The sequence below is a fragment of the Pelophylax lessonae genome, assembly GCF_965119305.1.
Source record: "Pelophylax lessonae genome assembly, chromosome: 5".
Classification (NCBI taxonomy): Eukaryota; Metazoa; Chordata; class Amphibia; order Anura; family Ranidae; genus Pelophylax; species Pelophylax lessonae.
In genome coordinates this window covers 384,845,579-384,865,362 of record NC_138772.1, presented here as the reverse complement: position 1 = coordinate 384,865,362, position 19,784 = coordinate 384,845,579, and the positions used below count along the sequence as shown (strand labels likewise).

The following is a 19,784-nucleotide window of genomic DNA, read 5'->3' as shown; positions in this document are numbered from 1 at the left end:
ATAGTAATAAATACATATATCCCAAATGGTGTAGATCATACACATAAAGTCAGTCTCCAAAAGGTATATCTTCTTTTCAAAGGCTCTACATGTTTCGTGGCTCATGGTCCACTCGTCAGGAGCTATTTAAAATCTATTTCTGTAAATATACACTAATGTAAGAATACAAAATACTCCTAAAAACAATTATGACCAAATATTCCAAATATGTATGGATAAGTATAAATAACAGCTACTCACAAATGGTAGGGAGGACAAGAGACCACACTAGGAGCAATTGTCTAACCCGGGGCTGAGGCGGGTGCAAGCTGGAGTCACCCCAGAAAGGGGTGGGGGGGAGATGGAAATGTAGTCGCCCCAATGCCGGGGGCAATGCCAGACGCCAAAAGAATGTCCAAAATTGTGTAAGCACACAAGATGACCAAAAGGTCTGGGGAAAAAATGAAATATGTATTGTGTGTGTGTGTGTGTGTGTGTGTGTGTGTGTGTGTATATGTATGTATGTATATACATACACGTGTGTGTGTGTGTGTGTATGTACGTACATACATACATACATACATACATACATACATACATACATACATACATACATACTCCTGGCTCACACTTTGCGAGGTATATCTCACATTTTCTGCCCCAAAGGTATGTGGAGCACATTTTATAGGGGATTGCTGATGAGAATATTTTGTAAAGTGCACACTGATGGGCACATTTTGTTGTGCCCATCAGAGTGCCCCCTAACATAAAATGTGCCTTTTCAGCGTGCCCCTTATTTTATGTTAAGAGCAACGCTGATGGCCACGTTTTTTGTTTTGCCCATCAGCGTTCCCCTTAACATAAAATGTGCCCATCAGCATGCTGTGGGACACACTGATGGGCATATTTTGTTAAAGGGGCAATGTGATGGGCATATTTATGCTATGGGGCACACTGATGGGCATATTTTATGTTAAGGGGCACACTGATGACAACAGATGTAAGGGGGCACTCTGACAGTAATGCCTGAGGTAAAGTGGCACTGTGATGGGGACAACTGATGTAAAGGAGTGCTATGATGGGGACACCTCATGTAAGGGGACACTCTGACGGGAATGCTTGATGTAAGGTGGCACTGTCATGGGGACTCCTGATTTAAAGGAGTACTGTGATGGGCCCTTTTTTTTTTTTTTTTTTTTTTTTTTGTGTGTCCCTTAACATAAAATGTGTTTCCCTTCAGCATGCCACTTATATTATGTTAAGGGGCACTCTCATGGCCACAATTTGTTAGGGGGCTAACTGATGGGGCTATCTGATAAAAGTGGGTACTGACAGGAATGCATGATGTAAGGGGGCACTGTGGTGGGGACACCTGATGTAAGGAGGCACCCTTATAGTGACACCTAATGTAAGGTGGCACTCTAAAGAGGACACTCTATGTAAGGGGGGACTGTAATGGGGGAACCTTATAAAAGAGGGTACTCTGATGGGGACAAAAGATGTAAGGAGGAACACTAATTGGAGACACCAGATGTAAGAGGGCTTTCCATTGCAGAAACCTGATGTAAGTGGGCACTCTGATGGGAATACCTGAGGGAGTACTCTGATGGTGGCAACTGATGTGTAGTCTGATGGGGGCAACCAATGTAATGAATTACTCTGATAGGGGGACTGATGTAAGGGGGAACACTTATGGGGACATTTACAGAGTATTACCAGAGTGTGTGGAGAAAATAGTAGCTAAAGCACCAGAGCATGGCTTGTGCCAAGAAAAGGCAGGTAGACGCTGAAAACCGACCCTTCAAAGATTAATGGACAGACCAATATATGTTCATTTTTCCTATGGGAAGTTTTAAACCAGTTTGTCATTTGTTTTGCGAAACTGTGGCGATAATAAAAAGTAGCAATGTGAAGCACCACTACAAAACAAAACGTGGTTCATTTGAGCAAACCTATCCACAGCATTTTGAGGTGAGGGCACGTAAAATAACTGAACTAAGAGCACAGTATGACAGATCCACCAAAGTCCTCTCACATTCATTTACAGCCCAGCAGTGTGCAAATAAATGTTCACCTAAAGTCGCATGGATTTTGGGGCAACACAAAAGACCATTTACCGATGATACATTTGTTAAGGAGTGCTTGAATGCTGTTGCTAAAAACTTTACTAGAGGGTGAATAAAAAAGCTGTGTGAAAAATTCAACCAAATCCCACTATCGGCATCAACGTCAACAAAAAAAACACTGAAATTTTAACAGAAGATGTATTGGCACAACTTAATGCAGCTATTCAGAGTGCAGTATGCATTTCTTCAGCCATTGATGAATCAACAGGCATAACTAATAATGCCCAGCTTTTGGTGTATGTAAGATTTTTTTCACAAAGAATCAAAAGAGCTATGTGAGGACCGGTTAGGTGTAACACCACTTGAGATACATACAAGAGGACAAGACATATATGAGGCCATTAGGGAGATTCTGAAAAAAAGTGGGCTCATTCACCACAGATGGTGCCCCTGCCATGATAGGAAATCATGGACACAATGATGAAACGCATCAACTTCCTCAGGGTATCCTCATCCCATCAACATTGTTTACTAAAATAGTTTTCTTAAAGAAGTTGAGGCAAATGCAAATTACCTTTTTACTTCACAACAATGTTAGGTGGTTATGTAAGGCAGTGTATTGGAATGCTTTTGGTCCATTCAAACAGAAGTAGCAGTTTTCTTAGAACAACTCAAAAGCCAGAAAGCAAAACCGTTTTTACAAGATGAGAGCACAATGGATAATATTGCCTTCCTAGTGGACATAACATCACACCTTTTAATGAACTCAATTTAAAGCTCCAGGGCAAGAACAATTCCATCTGTGATTTGATGACCGTTGTCTGCTCCTTCCAGAGAAAACTGGATTTGTTTAGGGAAGATCTTCAATTAGAGTGCTTGCATTTCACAAAGGTGAAAGAACAGATTCAAGGAAAGAGAAATGTATCTCCTTTTGTTGATTTCATAGATAAACTGATTTGGAAACTTCAGTAAAAGGTTTGACCGCTTCAGTCTTGGACAGCAGATCCTCCTGCTCATCCACAATCCATTCCTCATTAAAGATGTCAAGAGTGTTTTCAAAGGAGGTGATGCAGACCTTCAAGTGGGCACACAAGGGATCTCTACAGACAGAACTTATTGATCTGCAAATAAATGTTGGCCTAAGAGAGCACTTTGGAGGAACTGATCCTGCTAACTTCTGGCTACAGACTGTGCCTGAGACTGATTTCTCTTGTCTAATAAAGGTAGCACTACACACCTTGACCATGTTTGGATCTGCATACAGCTGTGAGTCAGCGTTCTCCACTATGAACATTATTAAAGCCAAGTATTGTTCCAGGCTCACCAATAAGCACCTACATATTTGCATGAGATTGTCAGTAACTCAATTTAAGCCAAGATTCAAACTACTGGCAGGACAATCAAAATAAAGAATTTAGAGCCTAATCGAGGCCATAGATAATATGGGTCACACCTATGCCCCTCCAGTCTACCCCAGCCATTGCTTAGGGAGTAGTAAGGACCAAGCAGTGTTGGGAAATTGTACAGTAAATGTAAGGAAATTTTAACAGAAGGTAGAAAAAAGGGAAGGAAGGGTTGGGGGACCTGTTGAAGAAAGTTTTTTTCTATGTAAATGGACAGTTACTGTGCTAGATCATGCCAATTCATGCCTCAGTAAGACTCTTAAGATCCCCATAGAGGATACTTTGTGTATTTAGAGACCTGGTAAACCAGGTTACATGCCCTCTTTAAGATTCTCTGTTGACGGGGGGACCTCTGTTGGCCTTCTGGTCTTAGAATATCTGACCCCTGGGTCCACAGTGTCAATTCAAGGGATTACAAATTGGAGTTTCACTCTCTGCCTCCTCCCCACTTCATGCTTTCAGACATGTCTAATTCTATGTCACACTGGGTGGATCTGCTTGCTGCTGTCTAGCAACTCTTGTCTAACTGGGTCAGTAACCCAGTACCAGGAATAGCTTGCTTTCAATGTTTTTACTAAAGTAATTTCATGGTTCCCAAACCAATTAGAGGACTCAAGCCCATCCTGAAGATTCTCAACTTGTACCTGCAAAAAACAGGTTGGTTGTTGCTCCTCTCCTTCTGGACAGTTTTTCTGGCCTCAATGGACATCTGGGATGCTTACATACTCTATCTTTTTACGCTTATTAGAAATTAACTGCGTTTTTTGCAGTAGGCGATCATCATTACCAATTTTTGCCCTTTCCTTTTGGCCTGACTGCAGCCCCCCAGGTCCAGTCATCAAGGGGCTTGCTTCGGTTCATGTTGCAGGGTATCTGGATGATCTCTTGTCAAATGACCATTCATCCCTGTTCGCCAACATCCAGCAGACAGTGCAGGCTCTGCAAAGCTTTTGAAGGATCCTCTATCCCAGAATGTCTTAACTGGACCCATCTGACAGATTGAAGTGTGTGGGCCTGGTACTAGACGGGGCTTTGTCCATAATCTTCTTGCCTCGAGACAAATGTCCAGTCACAAAGTTATGTGGAAAGAAATATATGGTGCCCCATAGTGTAAAACCATAGACTTTTCTTAGCAAAAAAGGGAGAACGTCTGATTGGACGAAACGTGCGTCGGTCGCGCCATGCTGACGTCATCCCTACGAGTTTGAGGACGGGCGGAAGAGCCGACCGGCCGGCGGCTCACATTATACGCTCCAAAATCATCTGAATTCTGTAAGTTGCTCTCCCTTTTTTGCTAATAAAAGTCTATGGTTTTACACTATGGGGCACCATATATTTTTTTCCACATAACTTCGTGACTGGATGTTTGTTGGAGATTCTGTTGGAGTTATTCTGGCACTGGAACCCACTTCCATTGAGATCCTGATCACTGGCATTTGGCTCATAAACACTGATTTCTGGTAAGCGGCTGCGGTGTCGGAGGTGGTCTTCCTTCTGATTGATGTGTGGTGGGATTCAGGAGGTCTTTCCTGGCCACTCCTAAGGATACTTATTTCTGCACTTTTTTATGTGTATCTGGTAAGCAGATCGTGCTTATGGGGGATGGTCACTATCTTTTCCAATATCTATTTGATTCAATACACTGCATGTCTGGTAAGCAGCCTGTATCATTGGTGGAGGCTTTCCTTTGCACCGCGGTGTTTACTCACCAATAGTATATGCAGTATTATGCTATGGGATTTGTTATTTCTTTCATGCACTTGGTTCGTGTTTGAGTCTTCCCCAGTTTCCTGAGAAGTATTCCTCTATGAGTTTGTCCTGCTTCGGATTCGGAGGAATTAATCTTGACTTGGGCACTGAATTTGTTACACTCTGGTAAGAAGTTTGTACATCTAGTGGCCTTCTTCCAGTTTTTGAAGTGATTCATCATTTTGTTCACTTAAGGACTTTCACTGACTCATACTATCTTATCAAGTTTGAGATTTGGACTCCTGATTTTAACTTTTGGGAGCATATTTATTTATTTCACATATATTGGGTATTTGTTTTCATGACTGACTGTTGTGCAACTATTTTTATATACTCAATTTTTTCACAATTTTCTTTATTGATACGTTGTTGTGATTTTTACAGCTTAGCGCAGCTTACTTTTATATTATTTTTGATCACGTGTTTGTCACACTTTAAGCTGCCGCTTACTTTCTTAGGAGCTTTGCGCGATTATCACCCACTTTTTTTTTTTCTATGAATGCATGCCCCCCCCTCCTCCCATAGCAGAAGGGTTAAAGACAGCAGCAGGAGCCAACAGGAGCGCTGAAGGGCGACCCCTGAAAAAAGAGGATCGGTGCGCTCTGTGGAAAGCCATTGCACAGCAGGTAAGTATGACATGTATGTATGACGACCTTTCTTGTTGTCTGTGTTTGCCCATCCCACTAATGCATTACTTATGAACATCTTAGAGTCTATGAATATAATGCCTGTGTCCTTTTTATTGTATGATTTTAGATAAGAGGATTTTTTTTTTTCCCTGTAAATTCCATATCTTGCTTTCCATCTTTTCCTTGGTTAATCTGCTTTGCTTGCTACAAAACTGATGATCATGGAGAAAGACAGTGTTTATAGGGGAGGCACTCTTGGAGGAGGGGAGTGGAGATGTCCTCAAGAGCTTTACCAGTGTCAATTACCCGAAGCTCTGAGCCTATAACCCTGGGTCTATGAATACTATGTATGTGTCCTCTACTGTATTCTAAGGTTTCCAATTTTACAGATAAGTCAAAATTCCTCTTTCTTTTTTTAATATTTAGTTAAAGATTTAAGTAGGGACCATTCCCAGTTCTATTGTGCCCAACAGACCGTAATAGAGAGCTTAAAGCAGAACTACACCCATAAGGGAATATTCTGCTTTTCTTCCTCCTCCACCCCCCCCCCTCCTTTTTGGGGGGTAGTGGGCGATCCAAGCGGAAGTTCGCCTCCCCCTTCACCACAGCCTTCTGGGACACATAGGTCCCAGAAAACTGCAGGACCATTCACAAAGCACAGTGTGGGTCGCTCGCACATGCGCAGTTGGAGGCGGCCTGTGAAGAATCAGCTCGGATGAGGACATCGATGGATCCAGGGGCAGGTAAGTGTCCTAATAAAAGTCAGCAGCTACAGTATTTATAGCTGCTGAACTAACATTTTTTGGGGGGAGACTGGAGCTCCTCTTTAACTTTATTTTGTAATTGTGTTACTTAAATTGTCTGTTTTTTACTTTTTTCTCGGACTACATTTTCATATATGTAGTTGATGTGTTGATTCTTTTTGCTTATTCCATTCTGCTGTGCACAAGTGTAGCAAACAAGCAGATAATGCAGGTACTAATTACTTTGTGTGCATTGTACGGAATTTAAACAGTTGGTCATGGTCACAACAGTATGGTTATAGTGGAACAAGCTGTAGCTGCATTGCAATGAAAATTTAAGTCTTCATACTCCTGACATAAGCAATGATTCTAAGCAAAGAGGTTCCACGCCTACCCACATTAGAGGGTAACTACAGAAGTTTTCCTGTATTTGGTTGAAAACGGAGAACCCATTAACCTTTTCTCCACTTCAGATTTCACTCTGCTTCCACTTCAGGAGGCTGAAACCATGTTCATACGTTTCACAAGCACTAATAAAACACAAATTACAGACTTCAAAATTAGTGAAAGAGTCCACATTCCAGTTAAGTGACTGCAGGGGATCCATGCACAACAGTTTGTTAGGTCTCCTGCTGTGGAAATTTGTGCCCCCAATGAATACTAAACCCACAACTGTTTAAAAGAGTTGATTTAAAAAAAAAAAAAAAACTGTAATATGTTGGCTGAGATTCTGGCAGGGTAATGGTTATCAGATCTTTCCTTTTAATGACTGCAAAAGGAGGAACTTACCAGAGCTATCTCCACTGTGCAATCAGCACCAGTCTTTATTTGTAAATGTTCTCTGTGCATATATAATAAACTACACCAATGAATCCCAGGTGTACAATTCTAAAACTATTAACACTTTTAAATATTAAGTTGGCTGTGCCTGGAAACCAGGTGCAAATTTTTGTTCCTTCATTAATGGTTTATATTTAACTTGTAATTTGTAATCTATGTAGATTTCTATGGATGCCCAATCACATGAGCTGTGCAGATGCAGAATTTGCATTATATATATATATATCTGCCTGCATTTACTGTTCTAGTTAAGACACATTGTAAAAAAAATATCAAACATTTTTATTGAAATACTGCTTTAAAACGTTCAACTCACAAACATTAAAACAAAAAAGAACATGAAAAAATACATGCCAAACAAGGACATGAACTGTAGATTGGTACTTTACGCTAAATGAGTTTTGACCGGTCTCGCCAAAACAGGCTTCTTCAGAAAAATAGCATAAACACCCTAAAAATAAAAATAAGCATAAAGATAATATGCTATTGGAAAATTGATTACGTGTGTGAATCACACAACAAATAGTGTGAGATTGTGCACAAGGAATAATAATAACAGTGGGGTGTCTGGCTGGAAATAAAGTCCAATAAGCCAATGCTTGAAAAAGAAGAAAAAAGATTAGTCCATATCTTGGTGGATGTGCAGGTAAAGGTGGAAACAACCTTACGATAACCCCAAGGTGGGTGACTGGCGAGGTTTGGGGTGACCCCCTAGTAAAAAGACCTACTAACCAGATGTACCCACCCCACACAGGGGTATAGAGCGGGTAATTGGAATGTAGCTAGATGTTCCTTCCTTTGGCTCCTTAGTTCCCTTCTGTGTAGGGGGGAGGCGTAGTGGGCAGTCACTGGGGAACCCGGGTGTCCCAAGGGGAAACAAGCTTGGTGGGGTCTTCTCCTAGTAAAGTGAAATCCGGCAGTCCATGGTGGAGTCCGGTCACTCGATAGTATGTACTTATGGGAGGGTCACATATGGCAAAGAAAGGCTCGATAGTGTGATATCGTTTATAGCTTTATTCGGATCAATATACAATAGATGGGGATGTTGGTGCAATGTTAGGTTTATCAAATTGGCACCACCTATTTGATTCCTTTTTCCTGCGTTTACTGTTTAGGTAAAGTCAGCATCTCACAGTGTATTTAAATTGCTAAAGCGACATATTTCACCATTGACACATCAGTACCATCCCTGTAACTGATGTGAGTTGAGAACACATATATATATATATATATATAATAATTTATGTTAGTCCTCTTCTGAAGTAGTATTAAACAATCAAAACTGAACCCATTTTTCTTCCTTTATGGGATAAAGGTTTTACATAAACCTGTCATGGTGAGCACCACTGTTGGTGGTAGTTTGTCTCAACCCTCTGATAAATCTGCAGAACAGCTTGTTCTGTTTAAAAAAGGAACAGACTTGCTGTCTAGATCACCAGGTGCAAATAAGAGAGCCTAAAAAAGAAAATGTAGCCACCGCATCTATGAATGTGTAAGCTGCATTTTCTAGGTGTGGTCATTTGCCATCGACCTTTATGACCAATTTAATTTGGGATACTAGCTTTCTTAAGCATGGGAGCAAATTAACCTTTATTGTATTTTATAGGGCTTTGGAAGCATACATGCTTGTGGCCAAATAAAAAATAAAAATAAAAATGTAAACGCTTCAGAAATATCTGGCTATGGGGATGTAAAGGTGGACTTCAGGAGTTTGTTGACAGAATACATTGACTGGTGAGATGTTTGTAAAATTACTTAATATTTTTAGATGGATACAGGGTTCGTACGGTCATGAAAATCCTGGAAAAGTCATGGGATTTTGACATGACACTTTCCAGGCCTGGAAAAGTCCTGGAAAATGAGTAAACTTACTAAGTTTTGGAAAAGTCATGGAAAAGTGTTGTGCAACTATTTCATTTTGTCTCTGGGCCCCCTGTATTCTGTGGGAGCGGGGGACAGTAAGTGGACTATTTTCTCTGTTTCGGGTTTAGGCGGATTAATCAGCCACACTGCACAGCTGAAGCCTGATCACTGGTCTCTTCAATATGAATAGACCGTGACAGGCTGGGAACTCTGCGGCGGATTGATCCGCTGAAACTGAGAAATAGTGCATTTACTGTCCCGCTCTCAGGGACGTACCAGCAGGGGGGGCGCGTGCACTGGGGCGTGTCAGGCCGGTGTCCGCCGGACCGCCCGCATCTCCGCACTGGGGGGGTGTCAGGCCGGTGTCCGTCGGGCCGCCCGCATCTCTGTGTAAAGAAGGCAGCGGCAGAAGGAAGGTCAGTGAGGAGTCTCGTGTGCTGGATAGGAGGGGGATGGGATGGGACAGCTGCATAGAGAGGAATTGAACTTTCATATTCCTCATGCCTCATGTCGCTGAATGTTGTTACTCCTCCTCTCAGAAGCTGCACTAGGAATATGTATATAAGTTCAATTCATCTATATGCAGCTGCCCCATCCCCCTCCTATACAACTTCCTTTGCTGGCCCCCCTCAGTGCTATTAACCCCCCCAGTGCTCTTTTAGCCCCCCCCCCAGTGCTCTTTACCTCCCCCCCTGCTCTTAGCCCCCTCCGTGCTCTTAGTCTGTCTCCCCCAGTGATCTCCACCCCCCTGTGCTCCCTAAATCCCCCCTCAGTGATTTCCTGTTCCCCCCCCCCCCGCCCCAGACGTGCTCTCCAGTTCCCCCCCTCCCCCTGTGCTCTCCATCCCCCTGGTTTTCCCTGCCTGCCCCCCCCAGTGCTCTCCACTCCCCTGCGCCTTCCAACCCTCCTGCAATGATTTCCAAACCCCCCCTTAATTCTCTATATCCCCCCCATGCCCTTAAGCTCCTCCAGTGCTCTCTGCTTCCCCTGTGCTCTCCGGCCCCCCCTAGTGATCTTCTATCTTCTATCATGTCCTCAGTCTCTGACTATCTCTTGTATCGTATCGTCCGCAGTCTCTGACCATCTCTTCTACCATGTCCGCAGCCTCTGACTATCTCCTGTACCATGTCTGCAGCCTTTGACCACCTCCTGTATCATGTCCACAGCCTCTAACCACCTCCTGTACCATGTCTACAGCCTTTGAAAATCTCCTGTACCATGTCTGCAGCCTCTAACCACCTCCTGTACCATGTCCGCAGCCTCTAACCACGTTCTGTACCATGTCCGCAGCCTCTAACCACCTCCTGCACCATGTCCGCAGCCTCTAACCACCTCCTGTACCATGTCCGCAGCCTCTAACCACCTCCTGTACCATGTCTGCAGCCTCTAACCACCTCCTGTACCATGTCCGCAGCCTCTAACCACCTCCTGTACCATGTCCACAGCCTTTGACCACCTCCTGTACCATGTCCGCAGCCTCTAACCATCTCTTCTATCATGTCCATAATCTCTGACCATCTCTTGTCTTTTATCATGTCTGCAGTCTCTGAGGGGGTCTGGAGAGGAGTCAAAAGTGGGAGTGCTGTCGGGATGGGGATCACAGGAGAAGTCAGACATGTGTGGACTGGGGAGAGGAAACTACAGGATAAAACCAGAGCATGGTGCACCTAAGAGGAGGTCAGTGACAGTGCTGCCCGGCCAGTCTGAGGGGGGGGGGGGGTCACTGATGTAAGGAGGCACTGTTATAAAGGTTCCTCCTTATATCAGGACCCCCCCCCTCCCTTCCTTAGTGCATTCACTCTGTGGAAAGTGGTCTCTGGTCACCAGAGTCCCCCCTACATCAGAGTTCTCAGCTTTTTCACCCGTGCGCCTGAAGTGACACCCGCTCCCAGCTGCGGCAGTGGTGCTTCCATACTGTAAAACAAGGGACCATTTTGAGTCGCGCTGTATCCAGAAACGAAACCCTAACTGCAGAGGTACTGTACACTACAAAGATTGTCATTTATTTTAGTAAAAATATGCTGGGTGTGACAGGGATTTTCTTATTTAACATGTATACATAGACATTTCATGAAACTTTAGGTCATGAATATTTACGTGAAGTCATGGAAAAGTCATGGAATTTTATTGGTAAAAATGTGTATGAACCCTGTGGATATCTGTTAATCACAGTAACTTGTATGCATCCTATATACTGGATGAGCTAAAACCACTAGGTCTGACCTACCATTGCCTCTTTTTAAATGAAGAGGTGAACAATTTTTATGGAATATTTCAGCTATGTGTGGATGCACAAAGGCTCAGTTGCATCTGTTTTTTTCTATCTTGGATGAGATGTCATTAGAAGAATTTGAACTCTGGCACCAGAAATTTTCACTTCTCTAGCTGAAAGGTAGGTCTAATAATCTCACCACAATTGGAGTTGGCACTATTACAAGGTTAAGTGTTAGAGGTTAATATTTGGGTTTGGTTAAGGGAAGGCTAAAATCAAGTGCAAGAGCCCATTTATACTATTGCATTACATTTGTTGTTGGGCTGCGATGCCAATCAACTGCAATAGCAACGGTGAGCTTGCTTTAAATTCTTATATACTGCAGTGTCTATAAAGGTTAATTAGAAGACAAGGGGTTACCGCTATAATCCTTTTACACTCTATTAGAAGGCCTATTTTCCTTGTATGAACAGCTATGTGGTTGAAAACAATCTTTCTACAATTCTGGTGGCCTGATGATCTGCAATTCCCCATAGATAACTGGATTGGTTAGTCCTGCTGAAATGCAGGTATTATATTATGGGCCAGTGATGTCTATGAGCAGATTAAAATAAACCTTTCATTAAAGAAATATGTAGCTGATTTCTTGTTCTAGAAATGATAGTTGCTTGGCTGTTATGCTGAACCTTTTTCTACTTTACTTGGTCTGGATCAGTAAACTGGAAAGCATTTCTTAACATACTAGCTTGTGAAATCACATTTTAGGGTGCAGGTCAGTAATGGCAAAATTCATATTATTTCTATGATCATCAAATTTAGTATGGGTAAACTAGTTTGAATGTCTTCACGTTGTTCAAAGATGTACTGTCAGCAGCCTATGTACTTCCTGTCCATCTTTGTATGGACAGAATGCTGAGTGTAGGTCAGTTTCAGTAAAGTTAGATTGGCAACCACTAATCAGGAAGGAGTGTGTAGAATAAGGGCTCCTTCGCACGATGTGAAGGAACTTGCGATTTTCTTGACTAGATGAATCACCCCTAGGGCGCTTATAACACATTTTTAAATATGCCCCAATCACATTACAGGCGGTCCCCGGGTTACAAACATCTGACTTACAAACGACACCTACTTACAAACAGAGAGACAACAGGAAGTGAGGAGAAATCTACCCCCTAGGAAGGGAAGTTCACTCCTGTAAGAGTTATAGGAAAAATGTGTCTCCACAGATGCTTTATCACCAATCATTGTCTCCACAACAAATCAATTCTCAAAATCCAGTTGTCATAGGGACAGAAAAATGTAGTGAAATCTTCTGAACAGGGGCACAGACAGCAAAACAAATGGTACAGGGGTGTTAACCCTTCCCTATGCTATCCAAAAAAAACTTAAAAATTATTATTTTAGCTTGAGCTAAACTTAAAAAATTTACCTGTTCTGACTTACAAACAAATTCAACTCAAGAACAAACCTACAGTCCCTATTTTGTTTGTAACCCGGGTACCGCCTGTAAAACACTGGTGTGGTGTAGTGCGGTGTGGAAAAATGTGTAGCATGTCTGCATTTGTCCACAGCAGATCACTGCACAGCAGCTCGGTTAAAATAGGTGCCGCTACGTGACACTTCAGATAGGGTTTTTTTTTTTTTTTCCATTTTTGGGAAACCTCTCGCACCTTCCTGCTGGAATTGACTTTGACAGCTGCTTGAATGGTAAAATGTGGTGTTTTACTGTGCGAACCAGTGTGAAGGAGCTCTTACAATATACTGTATATGTTCAAAATATATCATAAATGCAATGCCACCAGAAGATTATGTACGATGAGGCACAGAATCTAAGGGGGATAACAGCCTTACCTGGGAACTTTGCAAAGAAGCATTGGTTTTTACTTTGAGATGCTCCTAGGTCATGACCCCCAGGTTTGCAGTGTTCGTGACAACTGGCATGCACCTAATAAGTTGACCGACATGGCAAGTGAGGTGCCCCTAGATGAAGGATGTAGTAGCGGGTATGGTAGTCAGTAAAGTAGGATGTGTGAACACTGCTAGATTTGAGAGACAGCACATAGTTGTTTTCTGAAAGCAAGCCAGTAGATAGAGTAATTGGCACAGAACTGTAGTTGGTAGACAAGTCAACTTGTCTACCTCATGGATACATACGCGTGAGCAGGTGGCACGTGTACACAGTTGCTAGATCTTCATTTCAATTATCTAGTCCTTTGACAATATGTATCACATAGGTACAGTAATTATGAAAGATTTTAATTTTCAGTTTAGCTCCCTCTTAGTTCAAATGAATATGCTGCTTTTATGTCTGACGTTTCAAATCTGTCTGTTTTCGACATAAGATCACACACATGACCTGAACCTAATCTGATACAACCAAGCATAAACCTTAAGTGTGATTTATACTATAACAAATGCAATATTATATTATCACGGTAGCAGTAGCAGCGATATCGTACTATATATCAAAACAAATATATTTGATGCCATTTTTATCACTTATGTTCAGTGTGCCACATGATTAGCCCTGAAAAAAGTATGCAGATTTGGCTGCATCTAAATGAATGTTGAATGCTTGCTTCTGCTGTGCTCTAGGTTTCCTTTTTATTTAATCCTGGTGGTATGTGTTCTATTATTTCCCAGCGCGATACCTGGAATTTAACAATTTCCAGCTCATTGCATAGGGAAGAATAATGGTCAGATGTATCATATTAGGGTCTTTTACTGGGGATGTCTTTTGATCTTTGACAAAAAAGGGAAAATATGAAAGGCAAGGATACTGTAATTGTTGCTGTTTCTAAATATTTTTTTACACTGTGATTAAAATGACATAAATTGGAACATCTCAGGTGTTTAACTGTGTTAAACAATTGTAAATTTTAGGAAAGAAAATGATCTACTACACCAACACTAGATACGTAAAGATCTGCTACTAACACAGCCCTACATCTGTACAAACTTGGGGCCATAACTTCCCCCCCCCCCCCCCCCATAAAGATTGACCAAATCTAGATTGATGCACATGGGTACATGGGTTTCCTCACTGCCTCTTCCCCAAAAAAAAAACAATAAGCGTTATGTATAAATATCAGGAATTGTTCACTGAGACTGAAAAATATTAACTAATGTAGAAGATACTTTTTTTTTTTTTGTCACAGTTCATGGATTGTTCAATATCCAAAGAACTTGCTGTAAAGTAAACCAGCCAGATTATTTTGAATTCTGACTTACACAAATCTTGCACAAATCAATTTGTTCATACCTAAATAGAAATTTTTACTTTAGTTTACTTTTAATTACATTATTTTCTACTCCTGGACTCCTAGACTCTTTGATATGGTATCTGCCAACATTTACAAAGGCTGAAATTTCTATTTTAACCACTTCTGTACCAGGAGGTTTTACCCCCTTAACCACTTCTGGTCCAGAAGATTTTCCCCCTTAATGACCAGGCCATTTTTTGTGATTCAGGACTGCGTGTCAATTTTTTTTTCCCATGTAGCAGGTTTTTTAGGCATTCAGCCTGATGTGGGTCTGCCATTGTTACCACTGACGCCTTCAGCCCATTTAAGCTGAATACCCTAGTGTGAGATTGGAGACAATGACCATTCCGGCATCTTTGGTTTGTTTTTTGTTTTTTGTTTTTTATATAGGGGATGGGAGAAGGGAATTGGTGGGATACTCCTCTGGCTCAACTAGGTACAAAAGGGACACTTTGTGGAAAAATGTCTTTCAGCGCTGTCTTGACGCCGGCTGGATGCCGACCAGCGCTTGCTGCCGCTTGAAAAACACTGACTTGCTGAACTGTACTTGAATTTGACTTCTTACACTCTGATGATCAGCTCAAAAAGTCCTGGACTGTGCTTAGACTTGACTTCTGACGCTCTGGTTAGCTCAAAAGTTCTGCATCCAGCTACCTCCAGTCCTTCCTGACTGAGGTAGCTCCTGTAACTGCTTGTGCTGCTGCAACTCTCAACACTGTACACTGCACGCTATACACTTTAACACTTCAGGGCCCAACCGCTGGCGCCCCCTTTTCACTTCAGGGTCCTCTCACTAGGCACCCCCTCTACACGTCAGGGTCCTCTCACTAGGCACCCTCTCCGCACTTCAGGATCCACACACTGGCATCCTCTCTGCTTCTCTTCAGGGTCAACACTGGCACCCCCTTTACTTTTACTCCTGCACTGGCTAGCTAGCTCCTGGATCCCCACGACCTTCACCGGAGAGGTCACCTCTCTAGGCAGACCCCCAGGGGGCAGTTTGCAGTACTCACGAACTAGGAATGCTTTCCTGAAACTGGACCCCTCTCTCCACTGGTCCTCTGCACCGGATACTCTCTGCAGCTCAGCTCAGCCCTCTGTCACCTCAGGCAAGCCACCTGGGACACCCGATCCTGCTGACAGGAGGAGAGACAGTCGTACTCTCCCTCCTGGGACTCTGCTTCCCGCCAAAGATGCTGCATCATGCGTTCCCCTCAAACTTATAACCACTCCCAGAATGCTGTGCGGCAGAATCTGCCTTTCTGGGGTAGATACAGGTCTGAGTGCACCATTGGCTGGGTTTCCTCCACTGCCCAATGAGAACCCTCTCATGGAGCACAGTGGGGAGACTCCCCAGTCTCAACAGCTACACCTGGGAGACATGACAGCCCAGCTGAAAATTTTGTCACAGGTGTTTGAAAAATGACAAAAAAAAAGTTGTGATTGAAATGATAAATGGCTCACACATGCCATGGGTATATGAGATTACACCCCAAAATAGATTTTGCTGCTTCTCCTGAGTATGAGGATACCCCATGTGAGACTTTTTTTGGCAGTCTAGCCGCCTACAGGACCCCGAAAACCAATCACTGCCTTCAGGCTTTCTACGGGCGTAAATTGTTGATTTCACTTTTCACAACCTATTGCAGTTTGAGGCCATGAAATGCCAAGACAGCACAAAGCCCCCCCCCCCCCAGACCCCTTTTCGGAAAGTAGACACCCTAAGCTATTTGCTGAGTCATTTTGAGTATTTTGCAGATCTCGTTTTTTTGCTAGATTTGAAAAATTGGACAAAAATTGGACAAAATGTTTCCACTATTTCTTTCTTCATTTTCCAAGACAAATGAGAGCTGCAAAATACTCACCATGCCTCTTAGCAAATACCTTGGGGTATCTACTTTCCGAAAAGTAATTTGGAGGGGGGGGGGGGGCTGTGCTATCTTGGCATTTCATGGCCTCAGAAACTGTGATAGGTAGTGAGGAAGTAAAATAAGCAATTTACACCCTTAGAAAACCTGAAGGCAGTGATTGGTTTTTGGGATCCTGTGTGTGGCTAGGCTCCCAAAAAGTCTTGCATATGGTATCCCTGTACTCAGGAAAAGCAACAGAATGTATTTTGGGTTGTCATTCCACATATACCCATGGCATGTGTGAGCAATCTATCATTTAGTAACAACTTTGTGTAAAAAAAGAAAAAAAAATTGTAATTTTCCCGAAACTTGTGGCAAAATATAAAATATTCCATGGACATATAACATAACATGCCTTTTAGCAAATAGCTTGGGGTGTCTACTTTCCAAAAAGGGGTCATGTGGGGGGTGTTTTAACTGTCCTGGCATTTTATGCCCAATATTAGAAGCTTATGCCACACATCACCCACTCTTCTAGCCATGCCTTTTTTGACACTTTTTGTTTACATGAGAAAAATTTACTAGAAAATTACTTTGAACCCCCCAAACATTAAATATTTTTTTAAAGCAGAGGCCCTACATAACAAAATGTTGGGTGTTGCATTTTTTTTGTCATAAGGTATTTGCACAGAGATTTTTCCATACGCAATTTTTTTGGGAAAAAAACCCTTTTTGTCTTTCGTTCATTGACGGACACAGCTCTTCATCTTCATGACCGTAGGGTTCTACTGCCCCTACAGGAGTAGGACACTAGGCAGAGAAAAAAAGCTTGAGCACGCCTATGGGGCAGTCCCTGGGGGTATACTCCCACTTCCTGCTATAGGTATTCAGTTTTTTTTCTGCCTAGTCAGGAGGAAGGACCTAGTTCCTTGCTGGAAATAGAACAGGCGCCACTGAAGTTAGCAAAGGCTTTATTGCATGACAAACATAATGTAGTGACTTACATGTGAGATTACTCTAGTCCATGTTCCGTATGGTGGTTGTTCATCGGATGTCGTCTCTGGTGTTCCGGCCGTCCCGCAGCCAGGAAGTGATGATCCAGGAAGCTAAACCACGGAGCTGGTTAGGTCGGAAGCCGCGGTGAAGCGCAGGCTAACCGGAAGTGACGTAACGCGTTTCGGGGCATGCGTACTCGGTTCCTTCTTCAGACGTCTTTTCTTTTTCGAAGCATGCGTACTCGGCTCCTTCTTCAAACGTGAATGACAACTATCTACAGTAGGGATTTATATAGAAACAAGCTCCAGGGGTTGCCATGGCAATGATTGACACGGCGGGAGTGCAAAACGGAAATAGCTGCTGACTTTTACAGATATTACATGTATACAGCAATCATACATTATAAAATAATGGGCTAAAAGGTTAAAAACAACCTGCTTAAAGGCAAGGTACTTGGACATATACACTTATCTAGAAGTATATATAGAGAAGAGGTGTCGTGTCCCTAGTAAATGCATATAAAAGACAATGAGCATAAGATGATGATAAAAGGGTAGGGGAATGATAACTATAAGGCACTGTGTCCATGTGCCACTTGAAATATCCACAATAATAATTATCAATATAAAAAATATATATTAATAAAAATGTATAAAAAGACAGAAATATAAATAACTTACAGAATAGCTTACAGAATAGTATTGACGTCTAATTCCTCATTAAGTCCCCCGGGCGAGAGGACATTGAGGGCGTATATCCAGTAAGTTTCCCTTTTACAAAGTCGCTTAAATCTCTCGGCCTCCGGAGGACCTTTAGGGATGGATTCTATCACCCAAACATTTAGGCCTTCGGTCGACTTAGCGTGGTGGTGAAGGAAGTGTCTGGGGACACTATGATGATCCTTACCTTCCTGGATATAGCGTCTATGTTGGCCAACACGGGCATACCAAGCAATAGACTACGAACTGAGGAACAGGTATGGAACTCATTTATCCCATACCTGTTCCCCTTTACTACAAATTCTTTTTGGCCATGTTTAACAAATTGGCAGGTCAAACACAGTGGTTTTCGACATTGGTACATACCAGTGATGTTAAAGAATGTAAGGGACGGGGAGAGAAACTTTTTAGATTTAAGCTTACTAGGGGCAATTTTGGTTTTGATATTAGGAGCCTTCCTGTATGAGAACCTAGGTTTTTCGGAAAGTTGTGATTTGAGGTGGGGGTCTTGGAGCAAAAGCGGCCAATGTTTTTTGACTACCCGCTCCATCTGCCGATGATGGTTATGAAATTGTGTAGTAAATCTCACCTGTACACCCTCATCTCCAGGCCTAGTCCCTTTTGCAGTCTGAGGCACAACGTACTGGGCGTAAGCTTGCTCAATAAGATTCTCTGGGTAGCCCTTTTCCAAGAACTTGGTCTTGACAGCCACTCCCTGTTCGTAATCAGAGATCTTGGTACAGTTTTGCCTCAGCCTGCAAAATTGACTTTTGCGAATGTTGTCAAGCCAGCGTGGGTGATGGCAACTCCGGTAGTGCAGCAGAGAATTTCCTGCTGTAGGCTTCGTGTAATTTTATGCCAACACTTGCCGGTTTTCGTGATAAAGATCTAGATCCAGAAAAGCCAGATGATCTTGGTCAACTACGGAAGTAAAGCTCAAACCCATATCATTGTCATTGCAATGGGTAACAAATTTGGCGACTTCAGAGGCCTCACCATCCCAAATAATGACAATGTCGTCGATATAGCGACCAAAAAATACAATATGGGGAGTATAGGGGTTATTGTTAAAAACATACCGTGTTTCCCAATGTCCCATCCTAAGTTTCGCGTACGATGGGTCAAAGTTGGCTCCCATAGCGGTGCCGGTAGTTTGCAAATAGTACTCGTCATTAAACAAAAAATAATTATGTGATAAGCAAAATAGAGTTGCTTGCATGACAAACTCTGCTAGTTTAGGATTGATAGTGTCATCCTGACTAAGAAAGAACTCTAGTGCCCTCATGCCAACAGGGTGTGGTATAGAAGTATATAAAGATTGTACGTCGAGGGACACCCAAAGATATGTGGGCTCCCAAACATAAGGGGCAAGTAGCTCTAGTAGATGTATGCCATCTCGGATGTACGACGGGAGATCCTGCACTATGGGTTGTAAGAACACGTCTATGTATTGGGAGAACCCGCTAGTCACA

The 19,784-nt window shown here is 42.6% G+C and overlaps 1 protein-coding gene across 1 annotated transcript in view; it reads left to right on the top strand.

The window, feature by feature from the left end:
- Window positions 1–19,784, top strand: part of TWSG1 (twisted gastrulation BMP signaling modulator 1) — a 69,790-nt gene that overhangs the window by 26,495 nt on the left and 23,511 nt on the right. The gene's annotated exons all lie outside the window — the stretch shown is intronic.